The 19,480-nt window shown below is 36.3% G+C and overlaps 1 long non-coding RNA gene across 1 annotated transcript in view; it reads right to left on the bottom strand.

The window, feature by feature from the left end:
• Positions 1-1,027: 1,027 nt before the first annotated feature.
• The window catches only part of LOC123646667, a 28,621-nt gene continuing 10,168 nt past the window's right edge, over positions 1,028-19,480 (bottom strand). The window contains exons 2-3 of the long non-coding RNA XR_006737965.1: positions 18,217-18,315; positions 1,028-1,088 (exon numbers count right to left, since the gene is read on the bottom strand). This is a non-coding gene — a long non-coding RNA (uncharacterized LOC123646667). The remainder of the gene's footprint in view (positions 1,089-18,216; positions 18,316-19,480) is intronic.

The following is a 19,480-nucleotide window of genomic DNA, read 5'->3' as shown; positions in this document are numbered from 1 at the left end:
AGGTTACAGAAATCAGCATGAATTATAAAAACTCTGCTACTTGCTGATGTAGATAGACCTCATCAGCTTTCACTTTCTCTGCTGGGAGTGCAACTGATATAATTAAAGCAAAGAAAGAAACCCTCAAGCCATCCTATCAACAATTCTGTTCTTTGGATGGGACAACAGAAAACCTTGAAATAGTAGAGCTGGAACAGGAATTCAACATCATTTCCCACATTTTGCAGATAAGGAGACCATGACCCAGAATGTGGGGTGCTCAGGATAACACGACTATTTGTGACTTTAAAAAAATAATTCCTTTTTGGCTTATTTTTTTTTAAAGAATAGAAATTAGCCAGACTGTCTGGCTTTATTAAAAATAGCTTATGGAATAAGACTCATGTGAAGGCAGCATTTCTTATTGCCTTACACAGAGGAAACTGCAATTACTCCCCCAACACCTACCCAGTGGGTCATTCCAGGGCCCTAGAGCTTACACAGTACCAGGGTGGATGTGGTGGTCGTTAGCATTGTTTCACCATTTCTGGGATCTCCTGCCTTTGTGCACATGATAGGATTGCACTTCTCTGCAATTAATTTGTAGTTAGGTGTGGTCATGTAACTCGCTTTGGTCAATTAAATGTAAGAATAAGTGATGTGTGTTAGTTCTGGGTGGAAGATGTAAGAGCTAGCATGTGCTTTGCCTTGTTTTCTTTTTCCATCTGGCATGGTGACCAGCAACATTCTAGGCAGTGATTTCTACATCAGCCTTGGTCTCTGAGTAATGCAAATTAACAGAGCCCCCTGCTAACTCTCAACGTACATGGAACATGAGCAAAAATATACCTTTCTTTATTATATTGGAGTTGTTTATTATTGCGGCATGATCTAGTCTACTTTGACTGATACAACAGAGGAAAAACTATAACTTATATTCAACAGACTACATGTTGCCATTGAAATTCCATTTCTGAGGAATGATGATGTAGGGACATGCTTTCTATATAATAAAAAATAGTAAAATATAAAAATACACTTACCATATAATTCATGTTCTACTGAAAATGTTTTTGATATAACTGCCACACCTCCTTTCTCTAGAAAAACTAGAAGCAAAAACATGAAAATGCCTAGAATCATTGCCTTTGGGTTATGGAAACTTGTAATGTTTTCTGCTTTTATGTTTCCTGAATTTTATTTGTACTTTATTACATTTTTAAGTGTACCAATGTATTGTTATTTTTTAAGAGTCAGGGTCTTGCTCTGTTGCCCAGGCTAGATAGAGTGCAGTAGCCCAATCATAGCTCACTGCAGCCTCAAACTCCTCAGCTGAAGTGCTCCACCCAACTCAGTCTCCCCAGTAGTTGGAACTACAGGTGCAAGCCACCATGCCCAACTAATTTTTGTGTGTGTGTGTGGAGACAGGGTCTCACTATGTTGCCCAGGCTGGTCTCGAACTCCTAGCCTCAAGTGATCCTCAAGCCTCAGCCTCCCAAAGTGCTAGGATTACAGGCATGAGCCACCACACCTGGCCCCCAGTGTATTATTTTTAAGTACTCAGGACTGCTGGTCTTTGGTCCTTAGCTATTATGCTGCTATCTGTCACTGGCTGGTCCTTCAGCATCTGTTAGGTCCCATTGCCCTTGGCAGACTGCAGAACTGTTCCACAAAGACCCTGTCATCATATTCCACAAGGAATTCTTGCCACTGCTCTTAGGGACAATGCACTCAGCCAGTCCACCACAGGTATCTACTTACACCTCCCCCACCAGAAGTCTCATCTTCTTTGGAGAACTGTACGACCAGATCCCAAATCCCTACCCATGCCAAATCTCAAGCATTCTCTTTCTCCTTAGGTCAGGCCACTTCCTTTCCTCTTCCCCTCCAAAACTCCAGTTCTCATCATCCCAGAGACTTTCTAAAGCAAAGGTTGTAATGCATCCCTGAAGCTAGGAAGCCCTCACTACCCAGACACAAAGTCAGAGTTTATAATCTCTTTCTGTCAGGGGGAGCCTATAGCAGTAAACAAGATTCCTATTACCCTGAACTAATTATGTGTATAACTATATGTTTAATGTCTTTCTCTCTAGAGTAAAAATTTCATGAATTGAGGATTAGAATTGGGTTAAGGGTAGAATTAAATTTAGGAACCTTCTGCATTATTCATTTTGCATCCCTGTGCCAGCTCAAGGCCACATAACTTATAGTCATTCAATACATATTTATAGAGAGAAGGAGGTGGGAGAGCAAGAGAGGGAGTGAGACAGGGAAAAGACTAAAGTTCTGCAATGGCCCACAGAAATAACTAGAGTCTGATTTAAGGCAGTCTCAGAGGAGAGAAAAAAAAGGGATGGGGATGAAGTTGAAAACTATTATGAAGAAATAATTTACAGCTCTTGATAACAAGTTTGGTATCAAGGATATGGAAGAGGCCAGTCAAGGATAATTCTTTGATATTTTTTTCTTCATAATTTATATTTTATTGGCTGCATAATAATTCAACTGTTGATTTATCATGGTTAATTAAAACAGTCCTCTGACAGTGAACACTTAGATTGTCCACATTTTATTATTAACAGTAACAGTGTAATGAACACCTTGGTGCATATATCATTTGTCTTATTTTGGTTTTTTAAATTTTATTTCAGAATATTATGGGGTTACAAACATTTTGGTTACATATAATGCCTTTGCCCTGCCCAAGCCAGGGCTACAAGCGTGCCCTTCCCCCATACGGTGCACTCCACATCCATTAGTTGTGAGTTTACCCACCCCCACCACCCCCGTTCCACCTAACCAGCACCCAGTGAATATGACTACCATGCGAGCACCTTAGTGTTGATCGGTTAGTACCAATTTGATGGCAAGTACATGTGGTGCTTGTTTTTCCATTCTTGTGATACTTCAATTAGTAGAATGGGCTCTAGTTCCATCTAGGATAGTACAAGAGGTGTTAGTTCACTATTGTTTTTTGTGGCTGAGTACTATTCCATGGTATACATATACCACATTTTGATCCACTTGAATGTGATGTGGACCTGTGAGAAGAAGACAGGGTTTGGTTTTGTAGTGGATGATGGTGGACAGTGAGTCCATTTTGGGAACTGTAAGACATCTGGGGAGGGTATCCAGCAGACAGATGGATTTGTAGGTCTGGCTGTTTTAAGTGCATGTGAACAAGAAAATCAAAATAAAATTGTGAAATGGGTAAAGTTATCTTTAGAAACTCCCTTTTCAGTCAGGACTCATTTCAAGTATCCAGTTCCCTAATTTTCTGACCTAATTTGCTCTTAAGTTATCTGTGGAGAAGCTTCTGCTCATGTCTTTTGAGCATTTTTTAATACAGTTGTTTGGTTTTTTCTTGCTGATTTGCTTGAGTTCTTTGTAAATTCTGGATATTAGCTCTTTATCAGATGTATAGCATGCAAATATTGTCTCCCATTCTGTAGGTTGTCTATTTGCTCTGTTGATTGTTTTCTTGGCTGTGCAGAAGGTTTTTAGTTTAATCAAATCCAATTTATTAGTTCTTTTGTTTTTGTTGTTGCCATGATTGCCATTGGGGTCTAAGTCATAAATTCTTTGCCTAGGCTGATATCTAGAAGAGTTTTTCCCACATTTTCCTCTAGAATTCTTATGGTTTCATGCTTAGATTTAAGTATTTTATCCATCTTGGATTAATCTTTGTGAGCGGTAGGGGTCCTGTTTCATTCTTCTGAATGTGGCTATCCAATTTTCCCAGCACCATTTATTGAATAGGTCTTCTTTTCCTCAGTGTATGTTGTTGTCTGTTTTGTCAAAGATCAGTTAGTTGTAGGTAGATGGTTTTATATCTGGGTTCTTTGTTCTGTTCCATTGGTCTATGTCTCTATTTTTGTACCAATACCATGCTGTTTTGGTTACTATAGCATTTTAGTATAGTTTGAAGTCTGATAATGTGATGCCTCCAGATTTATTCTTTTTGCTTAAGACAAATGGCCAATAAACATATAAAAAAATGCTCCATGTCACTAATTATCAGGGAAATGCAAATTAAAACCACAATGAGATATCATCTTACCCCAGTATAATGGCTTTTATTAAAAAGTCCAAAAACAATAGATGCTGGCATGGATGCAGAGAGAAAAGAACACTTATCTACTGTTGGTGGGACTGCAAATTAGTACAACCCCTATGGAAAACAGTATGGAGATTCCTCAAAGGACTAAAAGTAGAACTACCATTTGATCCAGCAATCCCATTATTGGGTATCTACACAAAGGAAAAGAAGACTTTTCAACAAAAAGACAGCTGTACTTGAATGTTTTTTGTAGCACAATTCACAATTGCAAAGATGTGGAAACAACCCAAGTGCCCATCAATACATGAGTGGATTAATAAAATGTGGTATATGTATACCATGGAGTATACTCAGCCATTACAAAAAAGTGAATTAATACCTTTTGCAACAATCTGGATGGAACTGGAGACCATTATCTTAAATGAAGTATCTCAAGAATGGATAAACAAACACCACAAGTACTCACTATTAAATTGGAACTAACCAATGAACACACATGTGTACAGAGGGAGGTAAAACGCAGTGCAAATCAACCAGGGGGCAGGGGAAGGAGGGGAGGGACAAAAAAATCTACCTGACGGGTACAATGAACACTATTTGGGTGATGGGCACACCTATAACCAGGACTCAAGCATTACAAAAGCAATCCATGCAGCCTAAAACATCTGTACCCCCTTAATATTTTGAAATGAAGAAAGAAATGATCTGATAATCTTACTGACATAAAATGTAAATTATTGATGAGACACCAGTTAGCTCTCCCATGTTGTGTTTGAATGCTAACAGAGGAGCACAGCCTCAAGCCAAAGAAATGATAATAAAACTACTATTAAGAGCCAGTGCTTATCAGGTCCTTAATACATGCCAGGCACTGTTTTGAGAGCATTTCATGCTCTCAGCAACACCATGAGATAGGAACCATTTTATGGATGAGGAAACTGAGGCACTGAGAGGCTATGACTTACTCAAGATCACACAGCTAATACGTAATGGAGTGGGGAATACAACTTAGCTTTGTGGCTCTAGAGTCCATGCTTGTAACCATTAATCTGGGAATGAATGCATAGGGATGGAAATTTGAGAAGAGTGGAAATGTGCAGTAAATTTGGGGGGGGGACCCTCAGCAAGATTCAGATCACTGCAGTCTCACAATTGATGACTGTGCAGGTCACTTCAGTCTCATCCTACTCATTGATGACTATGATGACAGGGTTCTGCCAAGAATTAGCCTTATGCAATTTGCTTAATCTCTTTCTGTTTCATTTTTGTCATAAAATAAGGAGAAATGACGTACATACAAGGTTATTCTTAATAATGTTTGTAATAGCAAATAACTAGAAACAACCTAAATATCTACTTATAAGAGGCTGGCTAAAAAACGATTGTATTAATACAACTATAAAATAGAATGTAATGTAATGCAGCTTTAAAAAGGAATAAGGAAGATCCCTATATACTGCTATAGAGTGATCTCTAGGATATATTGTTATGTGATAAAAATAAAACCACAGTGCAGAACTAGGCATATAATAAGCTATAATTTGAGTAAATAAGGATAAGAGGAATACATATATTCCTTTATGCTCATATGTACCTAAATATAGGAAAACTCTAGAATTGATTGCTTCAGGAGGAGAACTGGGTGGGTATGGAACAGAAGTGAGGATGGAGACTGTACCAGTTAGGATCCAAGCAAGAAACACATATACAATTAAATGGCAGAGTTGAGGAGAGTTTAATGACAGAATTATTTACAAAAGTGTGGGCAGGGTGAAGACCCCCAACAAAGCATGGTGACACCTTTGCAGCTGGGCAAGCTACAGAGTGGAAGCATTACCATACCTAGGCTCTAAGGAATAAGGGGAGTAAGTACCCAGAGAAAGCTGTAGGTACAGAAGGGGCTAATGGACAGAAGGCATAGCCTTTCCTAGGTGAACCTAGCCTCTGTTGACCCACAGCCCAGCAGGGAAGATTCTGGGGAAATAAATACCCTAACTCAATTTTCTTTCTGCCCATGGATCTCTTGCCAGTGCTGCCTGGTGGGCAAACCCTGTTAGAAACCCAAGGGCAGAGGACATTGTCAGTGCATCCTTAGAGATGAGCTTCTTGGAGCCAAGGCAGGGTGGAGAGTTGATCTGGGTGTACAGAGAATATCCACTGCACAGACTGCAAAGACTTTTCACTTTGTAAATTTAGCACTATTTAAATAAATGACTTATTTGAAAAGTAGGCAATTTTGCACACCAAAAAAAAGAAATTAAAAAATAAAATGTAAATGAGGGATTAGAATACATATTTTCTGAGTCTCTTCCCCTCTTCAAATTCTATCTATATTGCTTTGAAGTGTCGGTTTTGCACCAAATCACAATCCATGGCTCCATCTAGTGTCAAGGCGATGCTTGACCGAGTTCCGAGTACCACCTCATTCTAGGGGAATTCTGGGGCAGTCAGGCGGCCTCTATCTCAGATCACTGGTGTGTAAGCAGTTTTCACTGTGAATTATACCCGCTTGGTGAAAGATCTTAACCCTTAAAAGTAAAAGAAAATTATTTTGAGACATAGAATATTTGTTATCATTTTAAACACCAGAGGAAATTTACCTAAATTCAATTTTGAACTGAGTAATTATCCACCTTTTTTCCATATTTCAAACTGTTAAATAAGTTAGAAGTCAGCAGCATGTGACCTAGGACTGTAAATCTTCTGTCAGCTGACTTTTGGGCTTGTCACACCCCTGTTCATTTGTCCTTAATGCAGTGATTCTCAAGCCTGGATACAAAATAATATCCCCTGGGGAGAAAGTTCCCACTGGAGACTCTAATTTAATTGGTCTGAGGAGGGACTTGGATCAATGTATTTTTTAAAGCTCCCTAGTGGTTGTAATGGGTAGCCAGGGCTGGAGCCTCTGCTTAAACGATTGGGTATAGTTCCCTCACTACACAGGATGTGCTTGCTCTGCTTTAGACAAACTAGGTTACTTGTAAAGCAGTTTTCCACCCTCTGTGCCCTTGCTCATGCCACACTCCTGCCTTAAACGCTTGCTCCTTGCTTCCATCTCAGTTGTCATAGTTCTGCCTACTACTCCAGCCCCTGCTTAAGGGCTATCTCCTCTGAGAATTTCCTTATTCCCAAACAGATGGTTCCTCTTCCTTTGAACCCCTGAAGATTTTTTAAATAACTTTTTCATCTTCTTTTCTTAATAGAAAATTAATACAATGATAGAAAATTCCTTTTAACTTATCAAATTAACAATCATCAAAAAGTATGATATTTCTATGGAACAAAATGAGCACTCCCTGTATTAACGAGGATATAAATTGGTGTAATGGCATTTAAGAATAATCTGGCAATATGTGTCAAAACACATTCTGTTTGGCCCAGTGATTACACTCCTAGGAATTTATCCTACGCACATAACCACACATGTGGGCAAAAATGCCTGTAAAGGAATGCTCACTGTAGCATTATTCATAAAAGCAAAAGATGGGAAACAACTGAAATGTATCATAAATAGAGGACTGGTTAAATAGATTACCACACATAACATAAAATGGAATTCTGAGCAGTCACTTTAAAAATGGGGCATATCTATATTTGTGACAATAGAACAATTCTAAGATATATAGTTAGGTAGCAAAAAAGATCCAATACAATATTATAGAATGCTTCCACTGTGTTTTATACAAAAGAATAAATATACATTTATCTATGCTTGCAAAGCATTGAACCTCTTTGGAAGGATATACAAGCAATTGTTAACAATCACTGACAACTCTAGGGAAGCAAATTATGGATGATAGGTCTGGGGTGGCAGAATTATAAAATTAAAAACTGTGAACCCCTCACCAAATGTGAGAATTAGAACACTGCAAATACCTTTACATCTACCCAAAGTCATAGCTATCCCATTCAGAGTCTTTGTGCAAATTAGAAAAAAGCTCCCCTCATTTGGGTTGGATACAACCAGAAACCAGGGCTCATTGCTTGGCAAATAGAATGTGGGCTGTATTACATGCCCTACTTCTACCCTTGTGTGCTTTTAGGCTTACACTAATGGAATTGTACTGTACATATTCACCTGTAGATTATTTTTTTTACTTAACATTGTCTGTAAGATATAACAATATTGTTGCATGTTGTACTTCATTTTCACTGCTATATATTTCACTGTATGATTATATGTTAACAGAATTAACCTTATATTTCAATATTTCAATTATAGGATATCAAAGGTGAATGTGACTAAGCCAAAAGAGAAATGAAGATCACCTGAAGATGAATAAGGGGACTTTGGATCTTCTTTTTGTGGGAAGGTTGGTGTGCTTTCATTTGGTGAGGAATGGTTGCATTATATTAGGAAAGAGTGAGCTGGTAAAGGAGTGAGTACAATGGTAAATGTCTGGTGTTCATGAATGTCTGAATCTTTTATGTTCACTTACTTTCTCCATGAAATTTTCTGCTCTCTAAGAAGCTTTTCCATTTTAATAATGTGAAAAGTACAAATCCACACCTATTTAAATAATGGGAGCACAAGATGTGGGCTTGTTAGAAAACAGCTAAGATATGCTTGCAGTGGAGTCTACATCTTCTCACCTGGGCTTATATGAAATTTAAATGTCTTTGCTAGCACAGGAATGTAAATTCAGTATAGCAGGTTTTTTATTTAGATAGGAAATCTTGGGTAAAACTTTGTCTAAGTTGTTATAGTCAATTTTTCAGATAATAAAAGTTTAAATAACTTCTAAACTAGAAGAGACAAAGATGGAAAAGGGAAACAAACAAAAACTCACCATAACTAATTGAAAAGAGAGCAAGAAAGGAGAAAAAAGAAGCATAATAAAAGTAGGACAAATAGAAATTAAAGTAGGATGGTAGAAAAAGTCTAGATATATTAATAATTATAATAAATATAAATGGACTAAACTTTATAGTTAAAAGACAGATTGGAAAAAAACCTCCAACTGCATGTTCTTTCAAAAGAAAAACTTAAGACACAAAAAGGTTGAAAGATATAACAAGCAAATATTAATACTAACAAAAAAAATCTGGAGTGTATATTAAACATCCCACAAAATAGACTTTAGGACAATAATTACCATTAGAAATAGAGAGGTGCCACTGCTAATAAAAACAGGCTCCCTTTGTCAGAGACATAATAATTTCAAAGTTTTATATCTAGTAAAATGGTTTTAAATATATAAAGCGAATATTTATGTAACCACATGAGAAATTGTCAAATCTAAATACTGAAATGAGAGATTTCTATGTATCTCTCTCAATTACTGATAGACCATTCAGAGCAAAAATATTAAAAATATAGAAGATTTGAATAGCACAATTAATAACACAAATGGACAGATAAAAAAATCCTACATCCAACAGCTGGAGAATGCACTTATTTTTCTCAAATATTCATGAAGCAATTACAAAAATTGTCCATTTATTAGACCATAAACCAAGTCTCAACAAATTATAACAAATTAGTACGCAATCCTCATTCCCTGTCCATGAAGTAATTAAGTTGGAAGGGAATAACAAAAGTCCCTATATATCTGAAAATAGGGGAACACACTTATAAATAATTCATGTGTAAAAGAAAAAATGGGCGAGGCATGGTGGCTCATGCCTGTAATCCTAACACTCTGGGAGGCCAAAGTGGGAGGATTACTTGAGGCCAGGAGTTCGAGACCAGCCTGAGCAAGAGCAAGACCATATCTCTATGAAAAATAGAAAAATTAGCTAGGTGTGGTGGTAGGTGCCTGTAGTCCCAGCTACTTGGGAGGCTAAGGCAAGAGAGTCACTTGAGCCCAAGAGTTTGAGGTTGCAGTAAGCTATGATGATGCCATTGTACTCTAGCCTGGGTGACAGAGCAAGACTCTAGTCTCAAAATTAAAAAAAAAAAAAAGAGAGAGAGAGACAAAAAGTGATAGTGGAAATTTAAAAATACTAAAAACTGAATGATAATGAAAATACAACCTACTATGTTCTGTATAATGCAGTTAAAGTGGTTCTTTAAGGGAAATTTATTAATATTAATTTAAATGCTAATTTTAGAAAAGAAGAAAAGTTGAAAAGTAGTGAGCTATGTGTTCAACTTAAGAAATTAGGGGAAAAAACCAATAGAAAAAAAAAAAATAAAGAAAACCAAAGTAGAAGAAAGTAGATAATAAGACAAAAGTAGAACTTCAGGAAAAAGTAAACAAATATACAAAAGAGAGAATCCACACAATTAAAAGTTTTCTTTTATAAATAAAGAAATATCTCCTGAGATTGAGCAGGAAAAAAAAGAGAAAGCACAAATAAGCAATATTAGGATTGAAAGGGGCATAATCAAAGACCAGGCAAAGTGTTTTCAAAAATGAGCTACTTTGAATCAATTTAGGCCAAACATTTGAAAACTTAGGTGAAACGAACAAATTCCTACAAAAATATGATTTACAAAAACATACTCAAAAATAGATAACCTGAATTGTGTTATAATTACTAAAGAAATAAAATCAATGTATTTAAATCTTCCCAAAAAGAAAACATTTAGTTCAGATATTTTTACAAATGACTTATACCAGGCTTTCAAGGAAGAAATTATTCCAATCTTTAAAACTGTCTCAGAAAACAGAAAAAGAGGGACTGTGACACAACTTATTCTATGATATGAATATAAACTTGATATCAAAACTAAAGAAAAACAGTACCATAAAGAAACTTTTTGGACCATTCTCAATCATAAATATAGCTTCAAATTCAAATAAAATGCTAATAAAACAAACTTAGAAGTTTATTTCAAATACTTTGTTTCAAAAATATGGCATAAACAAGTTGAGTTTATCCAGAAATGCGAGGTCAGCTAATATAAATATAATTCACTACATTAACAGATTAAAGGAGAAAAATATATGATAATCTTGAAAGATGCAACAAATAATGAGAAGCAGACCTTTTAAAATCAGGAACAAAACAAATAAGTCCTATTTACTTCTACTCAACATTATATTGGATTTTCTAACAATTGCATTAAGACAAGAAAAAGAAATAACAAAGTACAAAGATTGGAAAAAGGAGCAAAATGTAGAAGTATTGGAATAGTCTTTATTCATAAAGATATAATTTATAATTATCTACATAGAAAGTCCTAAAGAAATCTACACGCAAATTATTAGAAATAATAACAGAGTTTACCAACATGGATGAATAGAAGACCAATGTACACACCAAATATATTTCTAAGCATCAGCAACAGTCAGAAAATATAATTTTGAAAAAAGAAATGTAGTTTACCCTAACAACAAAAAAAGCACAAGTTGCATCTAATGAAGTTATACAAGACCTATATGGAATAATTTCTAAAACTCTATTTGATAAACATCAAATAAGATTACAGAAATAAATAAAAGAAGAATCTTCAGTAGGAAGACTTTTATTGTAAAGTTACCAGTTCTTCCCAACTTGATATGTAGATTCAATGAAATTTAATTCCAAACCCCACTGTATTTTTCCACAAGAAACTGACAAGCTGATTCTAAAACTTGTATGGATGAACAAAGGTCAAAAATATAACAAAGACTCTTTTGGAGAAAAATGAAGTAGGAAGTGTTGCCATATCATATTTGAAGACATTAATTATAAAGTTAAAATAATGAATAGAGTGTGGTATTGATGCTGCAATAGACAAATGGATTAATAGAATAGTAGAGATTCTGGAAACAGATCCGCACATATATGGACATAGTGTATAACAACCATGATACTGTACATATTGTAGGAAGGAAAGATTAGTCAATAAGTGCTGCGGGGACAATATGGGGCAAGATGAAATTGGATTCCTAGCTCACACAATACATAAGAAGTCAATTCTAGATGTACTCTAGCCTTTGATGTGGAAGCTGGTGTTTTAAATGTCTAGAAGAAAATATAGGGTGATGTGTTTATGTTCTTGGGGTAGAAAAGAAGGCACAAAAAACCTTATCTAGAGTTGAAAACACACAAGACATTTGAAAAAAGCTTACCTAAAACTGAAAAGATTAACAAGTTGGACTATATTAAAATTAAGAATTTCTGTTCTTCATACTCCACAAAAGAATTTGTGGACAAGCCACAAACCATGGTAGATATTTGCAACATATATAACTATAGGTACACCACCGGTAGATGTTTAAAAACCAGCTTTCAGGGTGGGGGAGGAACCATGATTTGTTGGGTTTGATGACGTTCCATGGTGGAAAGGCTTATTATTTCAAGCCACCAACATGATATTGCTAAACACAAAGTTAGGAAAAGAGACACAAAATTTCTCTGCTGAGATGTACAAGCCAGCTCCAGCATACCACTGCATATATCTCTAAAGGATTTCCAGAATATATAAATAACTCTTTCAGTATATCAATAATTAAATAACAAACAATGCTACAAAAATGGGTAATAGTCATTTTGCAAAAGAGAAAAATATGAAGAATGAAAATATGAAAAGATTCTTTACCTTATAAATGTAAATTAACATTACAATAAGAAACCATATTATACTGTTCAGATAAACTAAATTAAGATGTATTACTGCCAGTCACAGTGGTACATGCCTGTAGTCCTAGCTACTCAGGAGGCTGAGGTGAGAGTATGGCTTGAGCCCAGGAGTTTGAGTCCAGCCTGGGCAACACAAGGAGATCCCCCATCTCTTAAAAAAATTTAAAAATTAAAAAAAAGAAATAATACTACCTTAAGTATTTGCAAAGGCATGGATAAAGGAGAACTCTTAAACTATGCTGGTGGCACAACCACCCTGGAATACAATTTGGCATTATCGTACAATATTGAACATTTGTATGACGTACAATCCAGGAATATGCACTCTCAGGTATATTTTGTAGAGGAATTCTTGCACAAGAACACTAGAAAACATGAATATGAATATTTAAAATAGCACTTTTTGTTAAAGAAAAACCACCCACATGTGTCAGTCAGGGTTTGTTCAGAGAAGTAGAACCACCAAGAGAAAGACATCAGAGGGGATTTTTCTTATATAATTTGACGGTATACAGTTGTGGGAGTTGGTTATACTATCTACATGAGGCTTTTGTCTCTATGTCTGGTGCTGGAGCTAAAGTCCACGGGACAGGCAGTCAGGATGTAGAGTGGGAGAGGCTGAAGCAGAAGATCTAGAAGGAGTTGGAGGAGCTATGGGCCTGGCCCATACCACCTGAGTATTAGAAAATATGGCCACTCCATCACTTCTATCTTCCAAATCAGGCACAAAATGTCTCTTGCAGTCCATGTGATCTATTCTCATATGAGAAGTCTAAGAGGCCCAGAGAATTGAAGTAACTTTTAACTGAGAAGACTGGTTTTTTTTGTTTTAAATCCTTATGCATCTGAAACTCTTCTCAGGAGAGTGCATGTTAGTATTTTGGATCCAGGTGTAGGCTATGCTTCCTCTTCAAGGAATATTCCTGACTCATGTACTTGTGCCTGCTGACTCTAATATTAATAAATTATAAAAGGGTAGCTTTGCAATAACAGTTCTAATTTATTATTCTCCAAAGGAAACTCCTCATTCCACTGCAAATAGTTGTGATCTTAAGATTGATTTTCCCCAGAATCATTATAATATAATCTTGCCTAAATTTGAGCACAGCATCCAAATGTTCATTTTATTTAAAGGTGACTTGTTGGGTTTGAGCTAAGGCCAAGTTCTCAATGCCTTATCCAAATTTGGTACCAATTGGTAACCATAATCCACAGTTACTCTGTTACTGCTAATCTGGGGGAAAAAGAAAACACTCTTTGGCAGAAGAGGATAAGGAAGTTCCTATTTTCATTTCTCTGTTCTTGGCCACTCACACAGGATGAATGTTAAATCCATTACCAAAATGTAGCATTGGAATTAAAATTATTTTAGGGAGACAATGATAAATCTTTGCCAATGCCATTTATTTTGAGCAATAAAATAATACAACAAAGTTCCAGTACTGAGAATGAATTTGGCTAATCTCGAGAACATTACAGCAATATGTCACTTGATATGATTTTTTTTCTCCATTTAAAAGCATTGTGCCAAGAGTAATTGATTAATGCTGAATGCAACTTTATATTAGGTGTTTTGGTGTGGTTTTTAGATTTTCAATAATAATTACTTTATTTTAAATCATTTCAGTGAGTGAAAATCTAGTTTCATAAAATAACAAGTTGGAAGGTAGTGATTTAAATTTGCAATTTTTTCTCTGTAAAACTATTTGTCATAAAAATCTTTAAATGGTGAGTTCCACTACTGACTTTAAAATATGGTTTAATACAAAAATATGATTCATTGCCAACTTTTTCAGGAATGTGTTTTTTACAAAGTGAGATGTATCAGGACTTCTTTCATTTCTATCTGAGAATATTTACTCCTCCTTTTCTTTTTTACTGATTTTGACTCTATTTCTAAGATAGTTTATAACAAAATGCCCCAACAATTTACAATTTTATGAACATTGTACTTCTTGGGTTATATTCTGATATGGCTATTATGCAGAAACTTCAAAAAAGAGACAAACTTCCTCATGCAAAGGAGTGATCATTAATACCACCAATCAACTGAGCAAAGACAATTCCTTATACAGACAATAGGCTGCTTTGACTTTTTCCTGCTCTTACTCTTTTGGGTCTAGACTTGAGGATTTAAGGTCAAGGTATGTGCCTCTTGGCTGTGGATAGCTGCCACAAATTGGGTTCTGAGGTAAGCAGAGTGAGTCTGAGACAGAGATTGGGGTGAGGGAAGTTTATTAGGGAGTGTTCTTGGGATCAAACCAGTCTACTGACTTGGCTTGGGCCAATAGTAAAGAGAGGAACAGTGCCAGTGGAGAGAAAGTGAAAGGGATACAACCTCTGGCTATTTCTCCTCATGTGGAGATTCTCCTTCCAGTGCTGATTTTGGAGGAGAAGTGTTTCTTTTTATTAAGAAAGGCAACATTTTTATTAGGGGTCTATAAATACTAGTGGCTACATATTTTTAAAAATTTGGAATCCCAATCATAAGCTTCATGATCAGTGATCGATTTAGAAAATATATTGTACTGAAATAAATTGACTATATATTTATTTCAGGTACCATATTAAGTATTGAAAAATTAGTGGGGTTTTTTTTTGTTTGTTTGTTTTGCTTTTTGGAAAATATGAATGACCAATTTTCTTCCCCAAGTTTTATTTTGTTGTCGTTTTTCTGTGGTTTCACAGGAATCTCCATGCCCTTTGCATCCTCTTCCCAAATCTGTTTTTGCTGTCAGTTAAGTAGAGATGTTTAGCAACAATGCAAAATCTAAGCGGACCCACCCAGCTTTTATATTCTTATGGTTAAGCTTTAATGAAAGCTTGAGTTTTTCCAGAAGTCTGGTCTTCACTGACTGAGAATGAAAAACAGTTGGCAAAAAATGCCTTGAGCATGTGAACCATGTAATTTCATTTGAACTAAGGAATTCCAAAAATACTTTTGCTTATTGAAAGGGCAGTTATGTTTTTGTGTTGGAACTTGTTATGGAGAAGTATTAGTTCTTTTCTCCCTTATTTCTTCACATAAACATAAAAAAATTTTAAGTGGCTGGGTAGGCAAATAGTGTGAAGACGGTAAGATGGACCACCAGGTGGGCCTGCCCTAGAACCTACTCCTTCCTTGGGAGATCTATCTATTCTCCTGGGCTCTTTAGAGCCCCATGCAGCTTGAGGCAACCCCCCCTCTTCCACTGATGACAATTCAGGGCTCCATCTGGCCATGCTGAAGGAACTGAAACCCAGAAGTTTCATCAGGTCAGCTTACTGACGCCAGTGTAGATGCTGTGGTAGCAGCAAGACTGGAACATCTGGGTGTCTGCTGGGCAACCTGTCCAAGCAGAGAACATGTTAGGTCCTGCTCAGCTTTATGTCTCTGTGAGGGAATTGGGTGTTCATAATAACTAGCATTTTGGGGAATATGCACTATGTGCCAGCCACAATACTGGACACTTTTACTTGAATTGCATCATTCAATCCCCACAACAATCCTCTGTGGAATTTTGAGGCTTAGAGAGGTTAAGAACCTAAGCTTTGAAACCAATCAGTCTCCAGAGCCTTTGATCCTCTTGCCGATTTTGTGAGCCCTGGCTTTTGATAACGGGTCTTAGTGTACCAGATTGGGATCTTAGATACCAGTGTAGCAGATATTGCTGGTGCCTGGCCCATGTCTCCTTTACCAACTGCCAGCAGCTGCACCATCTTGCCTAATGACTTTCTATGAGGCTGAAGCTCCAATTGTGAGTATGTGTATGCAATGCCTTTAGTAAAGGGCAGCCTTTAGTGATTGGTAAGAGTTGGTGTATAAATACTCCAGCACCTTTGCTTCTCTGGTAGAATAACTCAGAGGCATGGTTTCTGCACTGGTACCCAGAATTCTGCAGAGGGATTTAGCCCCTGTTGCCCACAGTGCTAACATGCTTGAAAACACTCCCTTTACTGGTTGCCTTCCCTTCTTGTCTTACTTCCCTTGCCCCCATTTTCTGGGATCACCACCCAAATAAGCTACTTGCATATGTATTCTTCTCTCAGGGTCCACTTCTGGGGAACCCAAAGTGAGACAAAGAGTAAAGGCAAGGCAGACCTATGAAGCAGGAGAACCCAGGTGGAGGAGATGCTGCAGAGCTGGAAGGAGGGCATGGGGTTGCAGTCTCTAGGAAGCAGTTTCTGATAGATGGTTTTCTGTTCTTGAAGGTGACGTGTCATGAGGCAGGAGAGAAAGGTTTTGGAGGATTATTGAATATTGACATACTGGATGGTTCTTTGCTGGATTGGGTGGAGATTCTTTCAGAAGTTCTCTTTGCTCAATTCTTTTTAGATTTATACTGTATTTGCCCAAAGTCTAATAAGAAGTAAGAGATCCCAGGAAATGCAACCATTAATAACTGGCGTAATGAAACGAGAAATGCCAACAAGTTATACGTAGAACATTGAGGAAACAGTCATAAGTAAATGAAAGACAAAAAGTATATATATAATCTTGGAGGATATATAACTTACCCATATGGCCTGAATATAATACTATATACCATATTTCATACTAACTTAAACTGAATGAGGCTCTTTTATACCAACTTTACTACACTTAAAGGATTGTTTCTTAACTTGTGACTTTATGGTCTTTGTTGATTAACTGGACTTCCAGTGGTGCCTAATATATTTTCAGGAAATAACATGGGCATGGGGAAAATCTTGCCTTGTTAGGGTTAATGGTATTGTAAAGTGTTAGCTATTGCATTTACACATTTTAATTACTGACTGCCTTTGATTTTATATATTCAACTTCATATCTGTATTAACCACGTTTTGCCTGGGACTAGATATCATATTTAATATGTATTATATGGTTGTTATTAATGTAATAGTTTGAAATAAGTTGTTTTTTGAGACTTTTGCTTGGGGGTATTGTTATTAGTGCATTTGTGATGCACAAACTTTAAAATGCTCATCTTTAAAAATAAAATCTATAGATTCAGAGGGAGTAATAAAGATATAAGTAGACAATCCTTCTACTGAATACTTCAGCCACAAGAGGGAACTGTATGAGCAATAATAGAATATTTTGAGATAATCTTTATAGGATCTCAGTACCCAATCCCCATTCCTTGAGTCTTGAAGATTCCCAATATGTTCACCAACTTTTAGCCAAAGAGTGTTTTCACCAGAGATTTGGGTTACAGAGCAGGATAACTCCTCATTGCTTTGTAACATTAACAGGTACACTGGTTTTTTATCTGCTTGATCGTGGAAGGACATGGGCTTAATGACAAAGGATATACAGGTAATGGCCAACTTCTTTTCTAACCCACATGCATGGCTGATCTAAACCTATGTGTTTTCCCTCACATGAGGAGAATAATATCTCATATAATTGTTGAAAAGATAAAAATTAAATGATGTAAAGTGCTTAGAGCAGTATCTATCACATAATAACTAAATAAATGCTAGCTATTATTATTTATGTAATAGCACCAATCATTAGACACAAAGTTCTTACTTGGAACTAATCCACAATATACTGCTAAAGGCACAGATTAATCTGAGCTCCTGGTTTCTAGCATTTTTAAAAAACAACCACCTGGTAAAATCGCTATTTTTATCATCTCCACTTTATAGGTAAAAAACTGTTAAGGATAGCTAGGGGCAGGTAGCCAGGGTCAACTTACCCATGGTGGTTGTTACTGAATGCTCCAAGGTCACTTCAACCACTTGGTCTTATCTGGTTTCCATAGCAGAGTAGTTACATCCTTCAGACAGCTCTCTCACTAGGAAATCAAGAAAATTCAGATTTGCTGGAGAAGGGATAAGGCCCATACCTCCCAGACATCCAGTGCACTTTCTGACTTGTTTAAGTACTGATAGGAGAGTTGGGAGACTGAGAACAGAGGTCCTAGACCATACACAAGGAAAGTACAAACAGGGGACGCTTTCTTTTTACTCCTAATGAACTCTTTATTGACCTTATCATATGTATGAAAATCATCTGGGTATTTGTTAAAAATGCTAATTCTTGGCCATACCATCAAGGAATTCTGATTCAGGAAGCCTGAGACTTAGCCAAGGAATCTGCATTTTCAATGTATCTCCAGGTAATTCTGAAGCAGATGACTGAGTAACCACACTTTGGGAAAACTGATCTGCTTGATGTCAAAGTAACATAATTTTTAAAATAACATTTAATATTTTTCTGATTACAAAAGAAAAATTAGAAAGTACTAAGAATAAAAAAGAAAATAAAAACTATTCAAAATTATACTTTCTAGAGATGATTGCAAATATTTTGATAGTTGTTCCTCTAATATCTTTTTTAAAATGAAGGACAATAATTAATATCATTTGGGGACATCTGGCAGCCATTTTTCCATATCTATTTTCAAGTACTTATAATCAAATAAATAGGGTATTCAGTTTCATATATATATTCCTTTTATACCAACTCAATGGTTTTATAAATGATTTCTATGTCTAAAATGTATGTAAATTTATGCTGTGAAATCCACTTATATTCCTTTTGGGTCAAGAGAGTGGACTATATGATATTTAAAGCCCATTCTAAGATGTCATACTCGTAAAATTCTTATAACTCTTCATGTATAAGGAATAACATTCAAACTTGATAGAGAATTTAAAATTATATCCTCCAAAACTTTTATTTTATATTATTTCAGCATATTACAGCGGTACAAATGTTTAAGTTACATATTTTGCCTTTGCCCCACCCAAGTCAGAGCTTCAAGCTGTCCATCCCCCTGACAGTGTGCATTGCACCCATTAGGTGTGTATATACCCATCCCCTCCTCCTTATCCTCCAAAACTTAAACTCAAAGATTTGCTCTTGAGCTTTGACTTTTTTTTTTTTTTTGAGACAGAGACTTGCTCTGTTGCCCGAGCTAGAGTGCCCTGGCATCAGCCTAGCTCACAGCAACCTCA

The sequence above is a fragment of the Lemur catta genome, chromosome 10 (genome assembly GCF_020740605.2).
Source record: "Lemur catta isolate mLemCat1 chromosome 10, mLemCat1.pri, whole genome shotgun sequence".
NCBI lineage: Eukaryota > Metazoa > Chordata > Mammalia > Primates > Lemuridae > Lemur > Lemur catta.
The sequence above is the reverse complement of the archived record's forward strand: the minus strand, read 5'-3'. Positions and strand labels throughout refer to the sequence as shown.